Genomic DNA, 13,896 nt, shown 5'->3' on the forward strand with positions numbered 1-13,896 from the left:
TAAGGTGGCATTTAATGGGCTCATTCATAGGGATTTGCCTGTTCAAGCCGGGGCTTCGTTAGGTTTTCTCCGAGCCTAAAATAAAATATTGCTCTAAATTCCTTCACAGTGACCTAGAACATACAGATGATGGTGTTATCCTTGAAGGCCAGCACCAGAGCAAAGGAAATAGAGAGAAGAAGAAAGAGTTTCATGTTTAGTTAAAGTACAAAGTTTTGACCTGCCATCTTGGGAGGAATCTGTCTACCTAGATGTTGGCAACTTCTCTTCCTAGTCAGTTTGACTTGGACGTCTCCACTATTTGCCAGATGTCAGATGGAGCCTTTTTCAGCTCTGAGATATAAAATCCAGGGTTCAGTCCCTGATATTTGGCCACCGTTTGTGGAGTGAGGAGAACCTGATGGAGTCCCTTTCAAGGACATTCAAGGGCAGTCTCTGTTCTCATTGGTTCCAAATCAGAGGGTGGGAGAAAACATCAAGCACTAGTTTGGAGAGTCATAACCGGATGCTTGAGGAAATCTGAAGGATTCAGGATAAGGTTCAGGTTCTAAGTATGTAACAAAATCTCAGAGACAACAGGATTGGAATGGATTATAGACAAAATTGCAAACATAATTTTTCTCTCTACAATCATTCCCATTTTTTACCCCAAGGATAATCATGGTAAAACAAATTTGTTTGCATTAGAGCTGACTGATTATTTACGTAAGTGGGCCAAGGATAGTGATTGGCCATATAAGCTCTTTTTAAGACGGCTTTGCTGGAACCTTGGAAGCAAAGTACCAAGCCGAATTTTTTAAGGGCCTTTATTGGTTCTGTAAAGTCAACCTAGTTATTTATGGTCATATGCCTGGTCATATCTGAGTCTAGACACATCTCTCTCAAATACGACATTCCAGCCAAAGCCTTGACAACATGGCCAATATTTTCAGTTGTGTCCTTTTACAAAGAGGACAGATTTTTGCTGAACTTATGCAAATAACTAACTGTATTGCCATAAAAAACAAACAAACAAAAAAACAAAACAAGAGAAAACAAACTCTGAAGAGTTTCTGGAGCCTGGAAGGATCAGGTAAAGGGGAGAAGTAAAGGTAGCATCTTTGCTTACAAAGGTATACTTTACCAAACAGTTCTAAGTCACAGACAGTGTAAGGGAAAAATTTTCCTTAAATCTGGAAAAGCAAAACATGAGAAAACCAGTAATGTTTCAAACAATAAGTCATAAAAATTTTATAATCATCTTGCTAAGTTTATTTAGCCCCATGCTATTAATTCTTGTTCTGCTTGAACCTAGTTTTTCATTAGTTTTGGAAATTATTACCCAGTTTAGTTTTATGATCTTAAAGTTATCAGAAAACTTGTCCTTGTCTGAAATCCTTTCCTTGAATCTCCTTGAAGATGAAGTACTTTTGCAAGAAGACTTTTGTAAAATATTAGAGTAAAACAGTAATTGTCTTCAAATGACAAAAGATTTTTAAAATGGCCATTGTGGGGCACCGGGGTGGCTCAGTTTGTTCAGCAGCTGCCTTTAGCTCAAGTCATGATCCCAGGGTCCTGGGATCAAGCCCCGCATTGGGTTCCCTGCTCATCGGAGAGCCTATTTCTTCCTCTTCCTCTGCCTGCCACTGTGCCTACTTGTGCTGTCAAAAGAAAAAAAAAAAAAAAGAAAGAAAGAAAAGGAAAGGAAAAAAAGCCTATTTCTAGAGATCTGATGAGATTTTATTGCAATGGAATTGATAAGTAAATTTGGTTATTTCTGTAATATACAGCATTTTAAGGTAATAACTGGATTTATGGCTGAAAACATTATATCAGGACATACCAGACTTTGGGTATTTCATATAAATTTTAGAACTTCATATACAAATACAAATACAAAAGATAAAGAAAGCTCAGTATTCTTATTTAACAATACTTCCCATGTAATTTAACATATCAAATAAGCCTAATTAGTTTAAAATTTCCCTTTTTTAAGGAGAGAACAAGTGTTTTAAGATGTTCTAGGGACTATCTGGAAATTCTCAAAGTTAATCTGAGGTCAAAAAGACTTCATTTTGAATTCAATTTTTGGGAATTTTGGTAGAAAATTTGAAAATGGTTTAAAACACTTGTCATATAAGATCATGGTTTACTGTGAAACAATAGTTATTCACTTAAATGGTGACAATTAAAGATTTTGCAGGCAAATACAGAAAGTTAAATAAGTAAAACAACTGTTAATGATTGATTACTTGATTAAGTAATCAAAGACTTGATAAAAACAACAACAGGAAATTATTTTGACAACACACAAACCTTTCCTTTCTAGGCAAATTACTTAAAAGGTAAAGAAAAGAAAACTTGATCAAAATTTCTTAGTAAGAGCAGACCCATAATTTAAGAAAAATTTTTGTCCTTTCAACAAAAAGAAAACCAAATTCTAATTTTGTACCAGCTTACTTTTCATATTAAAACTCATTTACTTCATTAAATTCATTTTCATCTTAGCCAGTCCGACCACACATAAAGTTTCTTTCCCTTATCTAGTAGTTTTAATTACATATATTAGAATTTTTAACATCCAGAAACCCTTAATTTCCAGTGAAAATTAAGAAGTGAGCAATTAGGAACTATCTTTTACTTAACATACTGTTTAGCCCAAGTGACTCCATTTGGGGCCTAAAGTCTGTTTTTTTAACAAAAACATCCATAGCCTAAGGCTGTGTGTACCAAATCTGTAGGGGCATGAAGTGGCCTATGGGTACTTTATAAATGTTTATATCCGGGTGCTCCCCCAGACTCATTGAAACAGAACATCTGCAGGGGTAAAAAGAAGTTTCCAGACCAGATGTTGAAGTGCCATGGATGTGGAAGGTATAGGGGTGGAAAAGATGTCCTTCCTCTCTTTTAGGTTCTTAGGCTGGTCTAATAATAATCTAATAATTGAGTTGATATAAGTCAGATTAACAGGAGAAAAAAAACACCCCCCATTTAAAAGCATGTATATATATCTTCTGTATACATGGAGAGACCCAGAAAAACTGAGTAACTCCCCAGAATAGCCCAAGCTATCACCTTAAATACTGCCTTTAATGATAACCGAAGATGTTGGAAGTGGTGGCAGTCACAGGAGGTTGACAGGAAAAGTGCAGTCCATAGAGGAAGGTTCTGATGCACATTTAAGTTCTAGCATTCTCTACTGATAAGAGTTTCTAGAGATTGAATCATCCCCTTGTTCCTAGTGTAGCAAAGGAGATTTACATCTGTTATGAATGGAAATATCTCTTACAAAAGGGCAACTTCTGATCAGTTTTCAGAGCTTCTGAATCTGTTTGTTTGTTTGTTTGTTTTTGTTTTTGTTTTTCAAAGAATGACCAACTTAGGATCACCTGGGTGGTGTGATCAGTCAATGTCTGACTCTTGGTTTCAGCTCGAGTCACGATCTTGTGGGTCTGAAGATCGAGCCTGGAGTCAGGCTCCATCCTCTGCATGGAATCTGCGTGGGATTCTTTCTCCCTTTCCTTCTGCTCTCTGCCCCCTGCATTCTCTCTCTTTCTCTCTCTTGCTCTCAAAAATAAATAAATAAGTCTTTTAAAAAAATGACCAACTTAAAATAATCCATAGGCCAAGGACGCATGTTTTGGAATGGTATATTTTGCTCATGTTATAAGGTATCAGGCTTAGATTGCATGGTGGCCCTAGGGTACATCATTCTTTGCTGCTCATTCCCCAGATGCCAGCAAGTAGGAGTGGCTGGAGCAGGAGGGGGTCCTCAAAGCTGCAAGTCTAGGGATTCTTTCTGTGGGAACAGGTTAGGTCTCGCTAGGCTTCTTCTTTCTTATAACAGCCTTATCTGCAAGGGTTCATCAGGTCGTGAAGCTCCTTTTGTGTTCTGGAGAAAGTTGTGTCCCTCCCCAAGGTTCCTGTTTTCGGGTCTTGTCTGATCGGAGACAGCTATCCCAACCCTGCCGGAACTGTTCCCAGAACACAAGGAAACAGCAGAACCCTCAACCCCTCACCAGTGGAGTGATACCTGAGTGGGGCTATGGTGGACAGGTCAGTGGTGCTAGAAAGGAGAGGATCCCTTAGTGGGAGCCCACTTTGGGAGACCTTGGGTTGGTTACTTATCTCCCCCTGCCTTGGTTTCCTCTGCTGTAACATGGGGACACCAAGGATGCTTTTGCTGTAAAGACGTTGCCGGGGTACGTGACAAAATGAGGATGAAACTCTTTGCAGCATTCCTGTGTTAGAGCAAGCTTTTGATTTTGATGACACTGATGACTATGATGATGGTGGTAGTGATGACAATGGCTATAGTATGGATTGGGCTTTTTTTTTTCCTTCTTCTCTGAGTTCCAAGGGATATATATATATATCATTTCTTGCCACTGGCTCCTGTACACAAACCTTCAAGATTACCCTCTCTTCTTGGTAATTTTCCTAGCCCAGGAACAAGGTCCCCTGTGCCTCTCTGCCGTGCTCCCACCCCACCCCGATATCAGGCCAGTTTTGAGGGCCTTGCTCTGCGATCCAGTCTCGTGTCTAAGTCTTCCCTGGAGGGGCTGGACTGGGAGAACAGGGAGGAGGATGGAAGGCCCACCTTCCCCACGGCTCTGATGATGGATAGAACATCTGGCGAGCTGCAGGTGCCCCCTCAGTCTATCTTTTGTCTGCTTGATAACAGATGATCTAATCTGTCTCTCTACAGCACTTCCTTCTCTGTGCAGGTGACAGAGATGGAGCGATCCTATCCCTCACCTGGGGGAAACATGACTTGCCAGGGAACGCATGCCGCATTGCAGTAGGCTGCGGGGGGCATCCTGGGAGGTTTGCTGCACTTACGGCTGGCAGGCATCGCCACGTGTGGCTGAGCTGCCGGCAGGACCGCCCACCAATGGCAGGGCACATCTGGCCAAGGGATGGGAGACGAGCCCATCCTGGGTTCATCTAGAGCCATCCTGGCCACCTCTTACCCGCTGGTATTTCTTACAGAAAATCAATTCTTCTCCCTCTCCTTCTTTTAAAATGATATTCTGCTGTGATATCTCAGGCATGCCAAAAAAAAAAAAAAAAAAAGCCACAGAGAATATTTTCATAAACACTGGGGTACCCAGCCCTGGGTTTAAGACAGGAAACAGTGCAAATACAGTCAAAGTCTCTTCCCCGTGCTATTTCCCTCCTTTTTCCCAGTGCTCACCACTGTTTTAAATTTTCCCATACGTGTTTGGATAATATCACTTCATTTGTATGTGTCCATCTGCTCTCAAACTTAAAAAAATATTATAACTCTGTTGGTAGTCTGCCGCAGCTGGAGACTCTGGTCCCAAACATTGTTTTGATAGCTCTCCATGTTGTGCCCTGGGGTTTGGGACTTCCGGTTCAGCTTCGAGACCCCCCCAAACTTTCATGGAGTAAGGGCCACGCTTTCACTTCTCTCTTGCCCTGTTAATGGATACTTAGTTTGATTTGATTTTTTTTTCTTGTGTTTCGAGCCCTATGGCAGTGGGTATTCCTGTCCATGTCTCCTTATGAAAATGTGCAAAAATTTCTCTAGCATCTACACATGCGTGAGGAAATGCTGGGTCATGGGGCATCTGAATCTTCGGTTTTCCTAGACATCAGCGAATTGCATCTCTGGATGATTTTACCAATTTATGATTGCACCAGAGAGGTAAGAAAGTTCCCAGAATTCCACTACCTCACAAGCATGGATTTGCCAGACCTTTTTTTTTTTTTAAATTTTTTAAATTTTTTAATAAACATATAATGTATAATTAGCCCCAGGGGTACAGGTCTGTGAATCACCAGGTTTACACACTTCACAGCACTCACCAAAGCACATACCCTCCCCAGTGTCCATAACCCCACCACCCTCTCCCGACCCCCCTCCCTCCAGCCCCCCTTAGTTTGTTTTGTGACATTAAGAGTCTCTTACGGTTTGTCTCCCTTCGGATCCCATCTTGTTTCATTTATTCTTTTCCGACCCCTCAAGCCCCCCACATTGCCTCTCCACTTCCTCACATCAGGGAGAGCCCATGATAGTTGTCTTTCTCTGATTGACTTATTTCGCTAAGCATAATACCCTCTAGTTCCATCCATGTCGTCGCAAGTGATTTGTCAGACTTTTAAAATATTTTCCAACTGCTCTCATTAGAAATGAGGTACCTCATTATAGTTTACATAACTCACTCTCTCTCTCTCACACACACACACACACACAAGCATTTAAACCTTTTGCGTTTGTGGTCATCAGTGGAAGGTCCTTCAGCATGCAGGAGGCTCAGAGCTGTAGAATTTGGAGATGCTGTGTCTGATGGTGCTGGGGGAGGATGGGCTTTCGGGGAAGACATGATCTGGATTTGACACCCTGCATATAATTAGGTCTTGCAACTTTGGTTAGGTGAGTTTACCTTTACCTTTCAGTTTTGTTCATCTGTAAAATGGTAAACATAATGCTATCTATCTCAGAGTGGCTAGAGAATGAAGGGGGCGGCGGTATGTAGAGCATTGAACCCGATGACTGGCCCAGTAATCCCGGGGCACATGTCAGCTGCAAATCCCTCTCCTTCTCTCCCTTCCCTCCTTTTGCACTAATCTACCAGAAAGGTAGTTGCCTTACCTTGAAATACAGACGGAAATTCTAGTAAGGTGGCCAGCCTTGCTTAACACGGATGCCCATAGGAGTCCCCAGCTTCAAGGAATAATAGCTAATGATTTGTAATTAACATATTAATTGTATGCAAATAGATTCCTCTGTGTTGCTACAGGGAGCCTTTGTTTCCCAGATAATTGAAGGGCTTCCTTGAAATTTCACCATTTGGGCTCATTGGTTCAGAAAACTTTCCTTTGAGGGGACCTAGAGTACAGTGGCAGCCTGGCTGAGTTGAGTAATCATGAATTCCGAATGACCAAAATCCTCCAAGCTAGGTTCTCCCCCTCTCCCCTCCCCCGCTCAGGCTCATGGTGAACCAATGACGGTGGACAGCCCTCAGGAGAGGATCCTTCCAGAACTCCATCCTGGGCTATGCCCAAAGCTAATCATCTAAAAAAGAAGTTGTACCTGGTTCCAGACCATTGCTAAATGATGTTTGCATTTCATAAATGTGCTTGAATTCCACGCCTTCCATTTTAAGGTGGGAAACCACGCTTATTCAGTCTCTCCCTGTGCTAATGTTTCTCCCTGAGGCAGGAGGATTTCATTAATCTATTAATGAAAATTAACAAATTAATTAGAAATTAATTAAAAATTAATTAATTTTCTACTTTTTATCTTCACCGGACATTAACCCCCATCAGTCTTTAGCTGTAACACACACACAAGCACAGACATACACATACACACACCCCAATTAAACCAATGAGTGTCCATTGGATGCCCATTCTGTCCTAAGTTTCACCAAGGGGCAGACAAAAAGAGCCAGTCCCAGCCACTCAGAGGTCATGATCTAATGGGTGAGATAAACACTAATTAGATAATCTCACAAGTAAAAATATCTCAAACTGTAATAAATGTCATGAGATACAGAGGAAAGTACACTGAGTGAGAATAACACAGTGGACGTGTTTTGGAGAAGACAGTGGGGAATGCCTCCATGGGGAGTGATGTCTGGTCTGAAATGGGAAGGGTAAAAAGAGTTCAAAGAGATAAGAGTGGAGAGGACCCTCCAGACAAAAGGAAGGAATGAGCCAAGGCCCTGATGTGAGGAGTGATAGACTCATTAGGGATACAAAAGCTCACGTGACTTCTATCCAATATTTTCCAAAAAGGTTGCTGAGGTTCCAGCTATTACATCTAGATTCCAGATAAGAAAAGGGAGCAAGAGGGAAATAGTATATTACCGGATGAATGAACTTTAAAAAAAATGTTTTCAATATATTAAAAAGCAATATAGTTCAATGGCTGTGGTTAATATTAGAAAGGATCAAAATATTTCAAGGAATGAATCTTTATGAACAAGGTCTACAATGAAGGGAAAGAGTATCTTGAAACATCGAAGTTTTCTTAAACAAGCTTTAAAACTTTTTTTTTTAAGATTTTATTTATTTATTTGACAGAGAGATCAAAAGTAGGCAGAGAGGCAGGCAGAGAGAGAGGGAAGCAGGCTCCCCACTGAGCAGAGGGCCCCATGTGGGGCTCGACCCCAGGACGCTGAGATCATAACCTGAGCCGAAGGCAGAGGCTTAACCCACTGAGCCACCCAGGTGCCCCTAAAACTTTTTAAATCAGAAAACATTCAAGACTAAATTCTTTCAAATGTTCACACTAAAAGCAACCTGTCCAATCTCCATAATAAAATATATCCTTGTACCTCCATGTCCTTGGCGCTTTGAAAATTTTTTAAGTTTTTAAAGTCTAAGTGATAGAAGCAGTACGTAAAGGTTTCACGAAAGTTTTTTTTTTTTTTCCAAAAAGTGAACTTTCAGTAAAACATTTTACTGTTTTATTTGACTCTGTGGTAAAGGTCAGAGTAGGAAAAGAGGTTGGGTTGTGAACAGGACAGATCATGGGACCCCAGTACTGAGTGTTGAGGTCATCCTCTGTCGCTCAGCTCTTCTGCTGCTGTTGTTCATCTCTAGATGCTCCCAATCTGGGACCTTGCCTGAGCTGCCCCTTCCCCCTGAAATGTATTCTCTACAACAAGCTCCCTACTTGGTAATATTGTATCTGCCTGTCAAAACTCCTGCTTCCTCTCAGACTCCAACACCACCCTCCAGTTTACCCGTACCCCCCCCCCACCCCCCGCCCCCGCCTCCGCAAAAGGAGAATCTCTCCCACACCTGTAGCATTTAGCAATCCCTCCTTTTGGCTCTTCACCAACTCTGGCTCTGGCTTGAACTTCTCAGCCTGTGCCTGCTACCTGAATGTAAGCATCCTGGATGTAAGGACCATGCTCCACTATCTTCCTATTTCCTCCCTTCCCTGTCTGTATTTAGCCCCAGGAAGTCAATGTATCTCTGTGAATGAGTGGAATGAATCAATAAAGTATCCTGCCTTGGATCCTTCCACCAAAGCCTTAGCCCCTGTGGCTAACTAAGACTGCTGGCTGCGTCTTCAATATGCTTTCTCCCCTTCTTCCTTGCCTACAGAACTACAATTTTATTTGGCTGGCAATTTGTCTAACTAAAGCATTACATTTTCCTGTGCATGGCTGGTGAGAAGCAAACACAAGTTGTTGGGTGGGGTTTTGGGAACAACTCCTTAAAAATGTCTAACTCATCTGAGTGATATACAACTTACCCCCTTTGCTGCTTTTTTTTTTTTTTTTTTTTTTTTGGTCTGGAATCTGGATGTGATAGCTGGGGCCTTGACAACCTTTCTGGACCCTGAGGCGAGCTTGACGATTGGAGCCAGTCATAAAGTGATGGAACACAAATCCAGGAGATTGGTTTCTGATAACTGTACAGCACTGTGTGGTTTGGGACATTCGCTTCAGGACTTCCTATCTGTCTGAAGCAATTGTTCTTTTATGTGCAGCCAAACACAATCTTTACTAAACAGCCTATCGGCATTCTCTTTTTTCCAACCTTGTTGTTTATTCTATATTCTTCATTACATGAAGAAAATAAAACTCCACTGTGCTCAGTGCCTTCCTTTTAGAACTGGTTTCATTCATTTATTCATTCGTCAAATATGTATTTAATAAATAACGTATATACCAGGCACTGACTTTGATTCTGAAAACTAAGAAATGAGCAGCAGAGCCCTTGTCTCTGTCCTCAGGAGTTCAGGGGTTACTGGGAGAAAGGATGAATTAACTAGATAGAGCAGCTTTCTCAAAGGCCCCAAACAGGAGGGACCTTTGAACACTGGGACAATTGGAAAAAACACATAAGAGCAAGGAGGAGAAGTTCAGATCATGCTAGTGTTGGAGGCCATAGAAAAGACATTCGGGTTTTTCTTGCAGCTTTAGGAAGCCACTAAAAGACTATAAATTACAAATTGCACTAAGACTTTAAGAGCTGGGGTAGACTTTTTTGGTGATATTTGGCTCTCAGTAGGTAAATGCTTGAACTCACCAAAGGAGTAATACTCTAATGGTGGAATTTATTGTCTGGGAAGGCATTTAGGAGTGTACAATCCAGAAGTACCCCTGAAAACACACCTTAGATATGGTAAATGCTAGCCTCACCTTAATCCTCTAAGAATTATCAGAGATACTTAGATAAAGCTAATACTTTTTTTCTTTCACTTTCATCCAAAGAACTTTCTTTCCTGGGATTTTTGGGTGTCACAATTGGCTAAGCATCTGCCTTGGATTCAGGGCATGATCTCAGGGTCCTTGGTGGAGTCCTGCTTGGTGGGAGTCTGCTTCTCCCTCTCCTCTCCACTCATGCTCTCACTTTTTATCTCTGTCTCTCTATCTCTCTTTCAAACAAATAAATTCTTGGGGGAAAAAAAAAGGAACTTTCTTTCTTTCTTTCAGTCAATTAGGTGAAATATATCTCTCTTGCCCTCCTTGTGATAGGGGTTACCTGCCTGGTTTGGGTTCCATTTTTTTCATTGTCATCAACCCTTTCCATAAATTGTTTTGAGCTCAGGAGAAATCAGTCTTGAGTGATCTGAACCTATACACTGAAGCAAGTGACAGTACCTGACAGATTATTGGGTTCATAGGAATTACAGGTATGGCATATGGTGCCCCAGGGTACTTCCAGCAGGTTCTCTCTGGACAGAGAGGAGCCACCAACTGGAGTCCCCTGGTGTATTCATTTCCTAGTGCAACTATAACAAATTTCCACAAACCTGGTGGCTTAAAAGAACAGAAATGTAGTCTCTCCCATTTCCGGAGGCCAGAGTCACAAACTGATTTTTACTGGACCAAAATCAAGATGTCAGTGGGGCAGTGGTCCTTCCAGAGGCTCTAGGGGAGAGCGCATTCCTTGCCTCTATTGGCTTCTGCCTTCCCTTCTGTCTGTGTCGGCTCTCCCTCTGCCTCTCCGATTTCATTTGCATGATCCAGGGTAAGATTCTCAACTTCATTACATCTACGAGACCCCTTTTCCAAATAAGGTCACAGTCTTAGTTTCCAGGAAGTAGGGCCTAGTGCCTTTGGAGACCATCATCTGGCCTGGCATACGTGATTCTGTATCCCGTTGCATGAAGGAGGGTTGCCTTGGTTCTCGACCCATGTTAGCAGCCAGAATCCATAATGGAGAAGGCCTTCTCTGTCCCCTAGCCTCCCTTGGGGTCAACCAGAGCCCAACTGGTCTGGGGACCGGGTAAGCCTTTCAACCCCACATGACATAATGTTTGTCGGAAGGTAAGTCTGCCTCTAAATTATTTGCAAATGTTCCTCACATCCCACGCCCCCCCCCCACCTCTTTTTAGGATTCAGAGCCAATTTGTAATAAGCAAGAGCAGTTTGACCCAGATTAAAAGATACAATTAGTCTGTCTGCATGGTAAACCTAAAAAAGTACTACTTACAACAAGTTATTGTTTTTTTGACAAAGGGAGATGTCCTAGCAGAACAATAAAGCCCCCACCACTGAGAGGAGCCTTGTAATTTACTCAAAACACTATGGTGCAAAGATAGAAGAGCCCCATGGAACCTGCAAGATCTCAGCGTGTCCTGCTCTTACTGGGATAAGAATGGACCCCCAGGAGAGGTAGGCTCCTTCACTGCACAGAAGAGAAGGGATTACCAGACAAGGGATCAGGAACACCCCCACCCCCCGCATTGCCCCCCCAAAAAATTCGGCCTTTCACTTAGAACTGCTTAAAGTTGTTTCCCGGAAAATGTGTGCCCAGTAAGGCCGCCAAGCACAGGGGGGCCTCCCTGAATAATACACAGAAGTTCCACTGACTCGGGCGACCAGTTGTCCCAAACTGCCAGTGGGCAGGGCAATCCTGGGATAGGAATGTCCGCTGGTGAGCTCTGAAGTCACGTGTGGCCCCGAGGCTATTGGCTGAAAATCTTGGCTATCATTTTGGGGATGCTGGCAGAGTCAAGGTGGCTGGATATTAACGGGTCCCTCTCCTCTTTGACTCCATCTTCCTTTTACAAGGCTTCGGCCTCAGCAATAGGAGTGTGCGGCTCTGGAAGCCAGCCCCCATCACAGCTGGGTACTACTCTCTGCTCACTCGGGGCCAGGAATTACGGTAGCTCCCACAGGGGATTGCCCCATTCACGCCTCACACCACAGTACACGTAGGCACTCTGGCTATGCTCCTTTTAGACAGCCGGAAACTGCGTGTTATGGGCTGAATTGTGTTCCCTTCAAATTCCCTATGTCAAAGCCCTAGCCCCCCGGTAGCCCGGAGGGTGACCCCCATTTCGAGAGAGGGTATTTATAGAAGTCATTAGGGTGGGTCCCAACGCAACAGGACTGGTGTTCTGGGACATCCGGACACACACACACACACACACACACACACACACACACACAGGAAAAATGCACATCACTTGAAGAGAGAGGGAGGAATTGAAATGATACCAGGGAATGCCAAAGCTGGCCAGCAAGCCACCAGCAGTCAGTGGAGAGGCCTGGGCCAGGTTCTCCCTGAGCCTCAGAAGGAATCAGCCCTGTCCACACCATGCTCTGGGCTTTCTAGTCTCCAAACTATGAGATATGTCTCAGCACATCCGTGGTATTTTGTGGTATTTTATTATAGCAGCCCGAGCAAACTCATACATGGCACTTACAAAGGGAACTCCCCAGAGCAGACAGGCTAACTAACCGACCTACAGGCGTTCCCAGCCCTGTGCTGCCTTCCACTATGAAGACCCGAGAAACAATAAGCCTGTTCTGCCAGCCTCTCTTGAGTTAGAAGTGGCCACCGACTTTGATCTGGTCAGTGAGACCTAAGCCTCTGGGCTCCTTCCAGAAAAGGTTTGGTCTCCTGATAAATGAGGCCAGCCAGCCTTGTCCCGGCCCCCCCATCACCTCGCCCGCCGGCAGGTGCACTGCCTAACGCTGCAGGAGCCAGCCTTCACCGCCTTCCAACTCCTCGGGGATGGAGGAGGCTACAGTCAGCCGCTTCGGGGAACCAGAACTCTCTGGGAGGTAGGCCATATTTCAGGGGCAGGGTCTCACAGGGAAGTGTCCATGCAGCGGGGCTAGACAAGGTCTAGATAATTTCTTGTTCTCGTTCCTGATTCCCCAGACCCTAGGATCCCTGTATGTATGTTTTCTATATCCCAACTCCAACTCCATGCCAAATACAGCCTTCTGTGCATGACTGCATAAAGACGTAAAAGTGGAGACCCTGCCTGTCACCATTATTTTGATGTCTGTTCTTTCCATAGCAGACTGAACAGAAGGAGAAGACCAAGTCTCTGCACACCCATTCAGCAGCATCTCACAGGGAGACGGCTGTCATTGGTTCACGGGCAGCCATGTGACCCCCAACTGGGCCAATAGGGAGGCGTCTCTGGGATTTTAAACATTAAAGCAGGGAAAGATGCGTTCCTTTCTGCGGCCGTGAGGCTCTGGGAACAGTGAGGCCCTGGCCCCTGGAGTGTGTGGTTTCTGGGGTTCAAAGAAAGATCTTGGGCAGTATGATGGTTTCAAGTCCAACCTGTCTGCTGGCTGTTCCTCAAATGTGAGTTGGACTAGGATCACAAGATAGTACAGTAATTTTCACTTATTGGACGTTTAGGGTCAGTCGGCCCCTGCTTAAGATGCCCTCACTCTTGACATGCAAGCGGGCGATCCCTTCCCCGACCTTACAGGGAAGCACACTTGTCCTTCCTCCATTGCAATTACCATACTCCACTTGCTGAGCGCTTGGGGAATGGAAGACTATAGAAAATCGTAACGTGATTTCATATCAGATTCAAGCATAAGCGTCTGTATCACCGTGTGAGTCAAGCTTATGCTGAAATAATCGGAAGCAGTCCAAAAATTTGGGGCGTTTTAATCATGCATGTTCATTTCTTGCTCAAATTTCATACCCATGGTGAGTGGTCTAGGA

The sequence above is a fragment of the Mustela putorius genome, unplaced genomic scaffold, assembly GCF_011764305.1.
Source record: "Mustela putorius furo isolate JIRA1106 unplaced genomic scaffold, ASM1176430v1.1 tig00000174_pilon_pilon_pilon, whole genome shotgun sequence".
NCBI lineage: Eukaryota > Metazoa > Chordata > Mammalia > Carnivora > Mustelidae > Mustela > Mustela putorius.